Below are 11,254 nucleotides of genomic sequence, written 5' to 3' on the forward strand. Positions count from 1 at the left end.
TTGATATATCTCTGAGGTAGGACAGTGATGGTATACTGCTGGTCTTGCCAGCTGAAAGCAAACTGTTTCTGGTGGTCCTTACTACAGAAATTGAGAAAAAAGCATTTGCCAGATCAATAGCTGTATTCAATGTAACAGGGAATGTGTTGATTTGCTTGAGCAATGACACCACATCTGGAACAGCAGCTGCATAAGTAGTCATCACCTGGTTAAGTTTACAATAATCCACCATCATCCTGAAAGATAAGTTTCTTGTTCATGCCAAAAGGAGAGATGAATGGGGATATGTTTGGAATTACCATCCCTTCATCCTTCAGGTTCTTGATGGTGGCAATGATCTCTGCAGTCCCTTCAGGAGTACAGTATTGCTTTTGATTTACTATTTTGATAACTAGGGCAGTTCTAGGGGCTTCCACTTGGTCTTTTCTTCCATGACATCCCTCAATATACAAGTCAGGGAACCAGTGTGGGGGTTCTCCCAGTTGCTGAATATTTCTATTCCAATTTTGTACTCTGGAACTGGGGAAATGACCACAGAATGGTGGACCACAGTGATGTTTTGGGCCTCTGGGAATTAATGTCCCTTCTGAGCCAATGTCTAAATATTACTGAAACGTCTGCTCATTTCCTTTTTCCCAATAATAGTTACCCAGGTAAAAGGCCATAGGTCTCTTTGGGGGAAGGCTGGGAGGAAGATTAACAGTATAAATTTTTTGCACTGTAAACTGTCCTTCCCCAAAGGAACCCAGCCTTTCCCTCCCTCATTCAGGGGGCTCTGGTTCTGTAAACTGCCTCAAGTCAGGGAATTGATTAAGGGGCTGTGACTCTCTGTTTTTGTAATTCAAGTTAGGTTTTTGTTTACTTGACCAAGATAACTTCTGCATATACAAATAAAGAAGACATTTAGTACACTGCCCATCTATTTTACATCTGGGTACCCCATAAGTCTCTGTGACTTAGACTATTTTTTTAAAGATTTATTTTATTTATTTTTCCCCTTCTGTCATTGTTTGCACTCACTGTCTGCTCTCTGTATCTGCTCATTTTCTTTTTTAGGAGGCACTTGGAACCAAACCCATGACCTCCCATGTGGGAGGGAGGTACCCACTTGCCTGAACCACTTCTGCTCCCTGCTTGTTATGTCTCTTGTCATGTCTCCTTGTTTTGTGTCATCTTGTTGCATGATCTTGTTGTGTCAGCTCACCATGCCAGCCCATTGAATCAGCTCACTGTCTTGCTCATCTTTTTAGGAGGCACTGGAAACTGAACCCAGGACCTCCCATGTGGTAGGTGGGTGCCCAACTGCTTGAGCTACATCTGCTTCCTGACTCAGAATATTTTGATGGCTGCTTTGGGTCTACTATTCATTAGATGTGGTAGCCACATCCACCTTGTCATTGGAAATTCAGTGCTGCCACTTGGCTTCTGTTAACCTGGAATCCAATCATCCTCATTTTGCTTAAGAATCCCAGTTCAGTGATAGCAGTTCCCATGGTAATATATGACCTACAGAGAAGAGCAACCACAGAACTCCTCAGGGAAGATAAAGTTAGTCCCACAAATTTATTCCTCACATTTCTGAGAAAATGTATGTCCTCTGGACATTCCTAGGGTGGGTGAGCAGGTCTTATACAATAGATCTACTGTAGCATCCCAATTTCTCTAAGCCTTTGAGTCCTTTCACCTACATAATCAGAGTAAATCAGGAATCTCAACCTCAGGCATTGTAGGCTATCTTTTATTCCATGTTTCTGCTAGCCACCTGAACAAACTATAACAGCCCTTTCTAACCCTTCAAGCTACAACATTGGACCCAGAATCTCTGTTTAGTGGGCCCATATCAATAAACTCAGCCTTATCCAACTTTATATTCCTTCCACCATATCCCACACTCTTAATATCCATTCCCACACAAACTTCCCTGGTTTCTGTCTATATAAATTAGAAAACTCATGCAGTTCTTTTTGAGTATAGTGTACTTCCTCAAGGGTCACATTTTGTACCTCACCCTTTGGGGCCTCTTGGGACTTCAGTGTAGTTTTAGGTCTGGAAAAAAGAAGTTTGAGGGGGTGGGTAATGAGAAGGATTAGACGTTTCTTGCAAGTCAATTACCTCAGGGCATTTCGTTGTAGATTCATCTGATGAAACAGGATTAATCTCTTCAGGTAGAGGTTAGATGGTAGATCCTTTGGGGTAGACTGGTGGTCAGGGACTCTGTTTCCTCAGGGCAGGCTGGAGGTCTAGAGGCTCTTTCCTCAAGGCAGTCTATTATGGGAGGTGATATACTTTTTTCTGAGGTATATCAGACAAAGATTCAGCAGAATTTAGGGTTTCAATGTCCCCACTGCTTTCGTTATCAACTTATATGTCCCTATTCCAATTTTCAGGATTCCATTCCTTTCTTTTTTTTTTAAAGATTTATTTATTTATTCATTTATTTCTCTCTCCACCTCCCGCCCCAGTTGTCTGTTCTCTGTGTCTATTTGCCGCGTCTTCTTCTTTATCTGCCTCTGTTGTTGTCAGCGGCACGGGAATTTGTGTTTCTTTTTGTTGCGTCATCTTGTTGTGTCAGCTCTCCGTGTGTGTGGGCAGGCTGCATTTTCTTTCGTGCTGGGCAGCTCTCCTTACAGGGCGCACTCCTTGAGCATGGGGCTCCCCTATGCGGGGGACACCCTGGGTGGCACGGCACTCCTTGCGCGCATCAGCACTGCGCATGGGCCAGCTCCACACAGGTCAAGGAGGCCCAGGGTTTGAACCATGGACCTCCCATGTGGTAGACAGATGCTCTAACCACTGGGCCAAGTCTCTTCCCCCTTTCCTTTCTAATCAGTGTCCTCACCTTAGCAGACACCCTGCAGGGTTGAGAATTTAGTTTCCATTGTAACTCTGCTACTTATACAATGAGACTCTAGGTCTGATTTTCAGAGATCTCAAGTCTGTGGCTATAAGAAATAAGATTTTCTCTCAGGGCACACAGAAATTTTCACATCCTTCATATGGTGCTTAAGCTGCAAATTTGAAGCATCAGCTCATCCCTTTCTTTTATAACTGTATAACTAGCTTATTTAGGAACAACCAGCCAACATTGTTATACCTTTTAATTCCACAAAACTCTGCTAAGGTGTCAAAAACCTCTCACTCTTATAAGCATGTGGGTAGCCATATCCAGTGGTGATATTTTCTGTATCTCTGTTGTCAACTCACACCATGGACTCCTGTGGCATCTTAATTTTTGGAAATAGTCATTAATGCCTTTGAATCTAATGAGTAGAGAGCTGATTACAATAACTCCAGATCCAATTCAGAAATCCCATTTTTAAGATTCTGCTTCTCAAGAACTGCTCCTGGTACCAAGCTGTATTAGTCAGGGTTCTCTGTAAATATTATGAGATTTTATAAAATTGTCTCATACAGATGTGGGGATACACAGGTCCAAATTCCATAGGGCAGGCTGCAAGCTGGGAACTCTAATGACAGTGTAAAATGAATTCTCCTGGAGAATCTAGCTGGCTGAAGTAGAGAGAGAATTTGTCTCTTCTAACTGAAGACAATAACACTTCTTCTTTTATTTTATATGAAGATGTCTCTCATTGCCAAAGGCAATCTTCTCTGTTGATATTAGATGTGATCAGCCATAGATGCAATCAACTTACTGATGATTTAAGTACACAAAATATCCTCATATTAACAATTAGGCTAATGCTTGTTTAAGCAAACTACTGGGCACCATTATCTGGCCACATGTACCTAACAATCACAGATTTAATACTAAAAGCATGAGCAACAAAAGATAAAATACGTAAATTGGACTTCATCAAAATTTAAAACTCTTGTGCTCTTAAGAACATTATAAAGAAATTGAAAAGACAACCTACAGAATAAGAGAAAATATTTGGAAATCATATTATAAGGGTTTAATATCCAAAATATATAAATAGTTACAGCTCAACAATGAAAGGACAGACAACCCAATTTAAAAATAGGTGAAGGATTTGAATAGACATTTCTCTAAAGAAGATATACAAATGGACAATAAGCATATTTTGAGAAGATGCTTAGTATGTTTAGTCAATGAAAATCAAAACTACAATGAAATATTACTTCACATGCATCGGGATGGCAAATTTTTTTAAAGGATAGCAACAAGTATTGTCTAGGATACAGAAAAATTGGAACACTTGTTCATTGTTGATGGGAATGTAAAATGGTGTAGTCACTATAGAAAACTGTTTGGTGGCTCCTTATAAAGTTCAATAGAGACCATGACCCAGAAATTCCATTTCTAGGTATATACCCCAAAGAATTGAAAACAGGAACTCAAACAGATACTTGTATACCAATATTCATATCAACATTATTCACAGTAGCCAAAAGGTGAAACTTCCCATATGTCCATCAACATATGAATGGAAAACCAAATAGTGGTATATGCATATAATAGAATATTACTCAGCTGTCAAAAATAATGAAGTTCTTATATATGCTACCACATGAGCCTTGAAAACATTTTGCTAAATAAAATAAGTCAGGCACAAAAGGACAAATACTGTGTGATTCCACTTATATGATATCTAGAATTAGAAAATTCTGGGAGACTGAAAGAAGTTTAGAGGTTACCAAGGCCCAGTGGGAGGGCCATTGGAGGGGTTTTTGCTTAATAGCTATGGAGATTCTGTGTGGGGCTATGAAAAAGATCTTAGTAATGGATGGTGGTGATGGAAGCACAACACTGTAAGTGTAATTAATATAACTGAAGTGTACATTTAAAAATGATTAAAGTGGAAATTTTTATGTTATATATATTTTATAATAATACATTTTTAAATTTAAAAAAAAATTTTTTTAAAACTTTGACACAACCTTACATGAAATGCAAAACTAAAATATTCCTACTCTGAATTAAGATTTCAAAAAATAAAACTAATTTGTAAAAATACAAAGGCTAAAAAAATTAAAGTAACTGACAACCAGAAATAAGAAATAAAATTCAAATATTCTAGCATATGAGTTAACATGGCTCTTGTTCTTAAATAGATAGATTCCTAGCAGCCAGGGCAAAAAGGAGTACATGGTAAGTTTTGTAACTCTTTTATTGAAAGGAAAAAATCTATTCCTTGGAAGAGGTGAAGTTTACCTCAGTACAAAATCTTAATATTCTCATTTTCCTTGTAGGTAACCACAGTTTTTTGTTTGTTTGTTTGTTTCCCTAGTAAAATTTCCTTTATCTTTGACATACTAAAATCCTACTATGATTTGTCTAGCTCTGGGTGTTTTTTTATTTATCCAGCTTTTGGCATATACTGTCAATCTGAGGATTTATGTATTGAGAAGAATTTTTCTTCTATTATTTTAAAAATTCTATCTTCTCCTTTATTCTTTTTCTTCTTCTCTTCTGCAATTTCTCCTATTCTACAACATCTATTGTTCCAAAATTGGCATTTCTGGAACTATTTTCCATGTCTCTGTACTTTTCTTTCATACTTTGTCTTTTTACCTGTTTGTTTTATATTCTGGAAAAATTCCTTAATAATTTTCAATATTCCTACCCACTCTCTAATTAGTTCTTTAGTTATCTCATTCTTCTACTGTCTATTTTTACATTATTTATAATGATGACTTAACTTTTATACTTTTTCTGTTTATATTTACATTTATAGGATCCCTAATTGGTTCTTTATTTCTTTTAATTTATTTCTCCCCCCTTCCTCCCTGCCCCCCCCCCCCCCCCCCCGCCGCTAGTTGTCTGTTCTCTGTGTCTATTTGCTGCATGTTCTTCTTTGTCCGCTTCTGTTGTTGTCAGTGGCACGGGAATCTGTGTTTCTTTTTGTTGTGTCATATTGTTGTGTCAGCTCTCATTGTGTGCGGTGCATTCCTGGGCAGGCTGCACTTTCTTTGGCGCTGGGCAGCTATCCTTATGGGGTGCAATCCTTGTGCGTGGGGCTCCCCTACACGGGGACACCCCTGCGTGGCACAGCACTCCTTGTGTGCATCAGCACTGCACATGGGCCAGCTCCACACGGGTCAAGGAGGCCCGGGGTTTGAACTGCGGACCTCCCATGTAGTAGACGAACGCCCTAACCACTGGGCCAAGTCCGCTTCCCCCAACTGGTTCTTTTTTATATCTGAATCTTCTCATTTTATGGATTTGTTTATAGACATATAACTTCTCTTATTTCTTAAAAGATATTATGATATTTATGCATGCTATGTTAACTCCATTTCTCAATTGCTGTGTTTTGGGTTTTTTGTGCGTGTCTCTTTCTGGTGATTTTCTTAAATGTTTAGTGATTCTTAGTTGTAGGGTCATCTTTGTACTAGAGATTCCCTGTTCTTTCTGTGGCTGCTGTTTCTGTTGACTGCAGTCTGACAGCAGCAATTAGGGCAAATATTAAAACCCATGTGCCCGGGGAATTGGGTGTGGCTCGGTCGATTGGGCTCCCGTCTACCATATGTGAGGTCCAGGGTTCGATTCCTGGGGCCTCCTGGTGAAGGCAAGCTGGCCCACTTGGAGTGCTGGCTCATGCAGGAGTGCTGGCCTGCATGGAGAGGCGGTGCAGCAAGATGACACAACAAAAAGAGACACGGAGGGACAATAAGAGATGCGGCAGACCAGGGAGCTGAGGTGGGGCAAGAGATTGAGCACCTCTCTCCCACTCTGGAAGGTCCTAGGGTTGGTTCCTGGTGCCGCCTAAAGAAAAAACAAGAAGACATACAGAAGAACACACAGCAAATGGACACAGAGAGCAGGCAGCCAACATAAACAATGGGGTTGGAGGGGAAATAAAAAAATTAAGAAAAACACTTTGGTTTTAAAAATAAAATAAAAAAATAAAACCCATGTCCTCACTCTTCCCTTACTTGGGCATCATTTTTCCTATGGACTTTTCATTATAAAATCTTAAAAAATCCTGAAGACAATTCTCCAAGAACAGTACTTGAGAAATAGAGGCCAACTTTGCTGGAAAGTATTATTTCTGGAATTCCTGTATCCCTGTTTGTAAGACCTAAGTGAATGTGCTTATTATCTTTTAAAAGCATCCAGTGCCCACCTAGATCTTTTTTTTTTTTTTTTTAAGATTTATTTATTTATTTAATTCCCCCCCCCCCCCCCCCCCCGGTTGTCTGTTCTCGGTGTCTATTTGCTGCATCTTGTTTCTTTGTCCGTTTCTGTTGTCGTCAGCAGCACGGGAAGTGTGGGCGGCGCCATTCCTGGGCAGGCTGCTCTTTCTTTCTCGCTGGGCAGCTCTCTTTACCGGTGCACTCCTTGCGCGTGGGGCTCCCCTACACAGGGGACACCCCTGCATGGCAGGGCACTCCTTGCGCGCATCAGCACTGCACGTGGGCCACACGGGTCAAGGAGGTCCGGGGTTTGAAGTGCGGACCTCCCATGTGGTAGACGGACGCCCTAACCACTGGGCCAAGTCCGTTTCCCCACCTAGATCTTTTTAAACACTCCTGGACCAATGACTTAAGTAAACTCACAGGATGGGAAAGTAGGAGTGGATTCACGAAGGAGAATCAAACATCTGGTTAAATTTGGTAGTTCTGGTGTTTGGGGTTTTGTTGCAGGCAGCTTTTCACCCATATGTAGCTCTGAACTCAGTCTGGGACTGAAGCCCATTACTCTCTGGAACCTTAAGGACCATACGTAGTTTAGGTAGTTGTGGGGAAGCCCAGGGCAGAGAGGTGCCTGCTATTTTAAAACTATAAACAGGTTTTCTCTTGCTTTGCAGGCAAAGATTTGATTTTAACTTTGAGAGATTACTTCTTTTTTAGGGGAAATCATTTTAAGGAGTGTATTGGTCAGGGTTCTCCAGGGAAACAGAGCCGAAAGGAGATACATAATGCAATTTTTATGAGATTTAATACAGGAATTGGCTCATGCAACTGGGTGTGGCAAATCTGAATTCCTTGGGTAGGCAGCAACCTGGGAACTCCATGAAGATTTCTGATGTCTTCCCCAGGAAAGGCTGACTAGCTGAAGTAGAGGTGGAAATTCTCTCTTCTGACTGCTGAAATCATCAGTTCTCTCTTTATGGCAGTCAACTGATTGAATGAGAGGAATCTCATTTCTGATAGCAATCTCCTTAGTTGACTTAGGTGTAATCACCCATAAACGCAATGAATATATTGATGATTTAAATCCACCAAGTATCCTCATGGTAACTATTAGGTCTGTATTTGCTTGACCACACATCTGGACACTGTCACCTAGCCAAGTCGACACATGAACTTACCCATCGCAATAGGGCCTTGGTTAGACAAAGGTAATGTTCATGTTTCAAAGTAGTCTTGATCTGATAATAGTGCAAAGTCATTTGCATTGTGGAGAGAGCTGATGTCATTGATTGTTCCCTTAGAAAGATTGTTGCATTCTAAATAGGAATGTAGACACTATGATCTCTGAATGTTATTTATTCTTGGGGAATACTTGTGTGTCTTGTATAAGTCAAGCAAGATGTGGAAGCTCATCTTTACCTCTTGCTTGTGGAAGAAACTTAAAGAGAACTGTCAAAACTCAGCACAAGCTGTTCTCTAACATGTTTTTGGTAAATATTCTGACATTAAACTACTGTTTAGTGTGACATGTAGGACAACGTCAATCCTGTTGAGCAGGAAATAAATTTCCTTATAAAAATAAATTGCTTCATTTGTCAGTCATTCTGGGAGAAGTTAAGCCTGGCCCAGAAATAAAAGACTTGGAGGTGGGCCTTGACTGTGCTTAGAAAGTAAACTGTTTCTTTTCTGGACTTTCACAGCATTTAGCAGCTTACGTCATAGGAGGGGTGATGCGCAGGCACCACGGTTAGGGTGGAGTGATGAGCCTTGGATCTCTGGAGCAGGCTAGGGCCTGGGGTGCCACTGGTAGGGTGCCCTGGAGGGCCTTGGGCATAGGAACCCTGAAAGCACAGTCCTGGGTGCTTTCAGCTGATCTGTGCTGCAATCCCCTGTGTTGAACTCAACAAAGTCTTATTAAGCAGGCAGCCTGCTCTGAAGCCAAGCCTGAACATCTGTGCCCATGCATGAAGCAAAGCAGTGCAGAGAGAACTGCAGCAGCAGCTGGAATGAAAGTTGTCTCGAGAAAGTGAGAGGGGCCTGCAGAAGAGCAAAGCAGAGGTTGAAGCCAGGAGGGCTAGCGGAAGTGACCGTCCACTAGGGTACATTGGTGGGTCATGTAAGCATGAGACAGTATTCTCAGAGACACCTGAAGAAAAGGGAGAATACAATTTCTGCAGGCAAGTGGAAGAGGCAAAACCATTAAAGGCTGAGCATTCAAAGGAAATGCAGGTGGGATATTGGATTAGACAAACATCAAATAATGACATGATAAATTTGAAAAATTCTTGGTTTTGATCATTTAAAATATGCTTTTAATAAAGGGACTAGGTGTTTCCACCAGGAAATACACATAATTCCATTAGAACAGAATAATATGCAGAATTCCAAGTATCTCAGTGATAGCTGAAAAATCTCCCCCAAGACAACAGTGAGTAAAAGGCCCTGGTTGAAGATAGTAATAAACTATAGTGGGCAGGTGACTATGGTAGGAAATATTCAGAAACATTACCTAAAATTTATATCAATTGAATTTCTAAGCCCATGTTGTAATCTTGGAATGAAAGGGCTTTGGTTCCCTACCTTTACCTTACCCTCACAGATCAGTTAATTTGGGATGGGTTGGATAATCTTAACTGGATTTTTAAAATTTTAAGCATAAAAAAAGACTAGAAGTACATCTACCATGTTAAAAATGTTTTCCCATGTGTGGTAAGATGATGTATTATATTTTCATGTTTTTTCTTGAAAATTTTTTGACAATGATTTTGAATTAGTTTTACAACACAAACGTATAATACATACATAAAAGAAACATTGGTTTTAATGAAAAACTAGACCACACACTTACTATTTTGGTAGTATTTAGGTTTCTTGTGTATCCAAGCTTTGCTCAAACTATATAAATTGATTATTGATTGATTCACTTCTTTTCTTTTTTTTTTTAAAGATTTATTTATTTTTTATTTATTTCTCTCCCTTCTCCCCACCCCAGTTATCTGCTTTCTGTGTTCTTCTGTGACCACTTCAATGCTTATCAGTGGCACTGGGAATCTGTTTCTTTTTGTTGTGTCATCTTGCTGTATCAGCTCTCCGTGTGTGCAGCGCCATTCCTGGGCAGGCTGCCTTTTCTTTCGTGTGGGGTGGCTTTCCTTACGGGGTGCACTCCTTGCACACAGGGCTCCCCTATGCGGGGGACACCCCTGTGTGGCACAGCACTCCTTGTGCACATCAGCACTGCGCATGGGTCAGCTCCACATGGGTCAAGGAGGCCCAGGGTTTGAACCATGGACCTCCCATGTGGTAGGCAGACGCCCTATCCATTGGGTCAAGTCCGCGTCCCTATTTTCAAATCATATATTGTTTTAGCCATATAAAATAACTTTAGGAACAAAATTATCTCTTAATAGACAAAGCTTCAGTCATTCATTAGGGGATCCACAACGTCTGCAAAAAATTAAATATAGTTGTCATATTTCTCCAAGCAAACCAAATTCTAAAAAAAAATATATATATATATATATATATATATATATATATATATATATATATATATATATATAAATTGTTCAAAGTAGATCCTAGATTACCAGGTTCTATGCAAAAAAAAAGAAAAAAAAAGAAAAGAAAAGAAAGTAAAGGCATTTGAAAATAACTCTATACCTGAGATAAAATCTCTCTCACACCCAAGTCTGCTCAACAGAGATTTTAAGAAGTCTTTGAAATCAACCCCACTGATCTGGGGAAAGAAGCCACTGGGGCACAAAAGTTCTTCTATACTATCCCCAAGTGAAACTCCCTTCTTTCTGTGATCTCTGATACTTGCAACCATCAGGACCTTAGCGACCCTGTGGCCATGTCAGCATCAAGGGCTCTTCCACAAGGAGGCTCAATGACCGTGGGTTAATCTCATGGCTATGGTTATGGATGCCAAGTTGGCCAACTTTAATGTCACCTCTATTGAGCACCCTTCTGGGGCTTGTCTCCAGACATGAGCCCTTTAGGCCTTCAAACCTCTGGGGGATAGAGAGGACAGGATATTGAGAAGACTGTGTTGGTCCAAATTCTATGCTACAATGTGGTATTGTGGACTAGCAAAAGTAATGTTTCCTGGCTCAGCCTCCCAAACCTGGGGGCTGGAAGAAGTTTGCCTGCTCCCAAGTGGCCAATCCCTGGGAAACCCCCAGCAGCCTTTTCT

The sequence above is a fragment of the Dasypus novemcinctus genome, chromosome 12 (genome assembly GCF_030445035.2).
Source record: "Dasypus novemcinctus isolate mDasNov1 chromosome 12, mDasNov1.1.hap2, whole genome shotgun sequence".
Taxonomy (NCBI): Eukaryota; Metazoa; Chordata; class Mammalia; order Cingulata; family Dasypodidae; genus Dasypus; species Dasypus novemcinctus.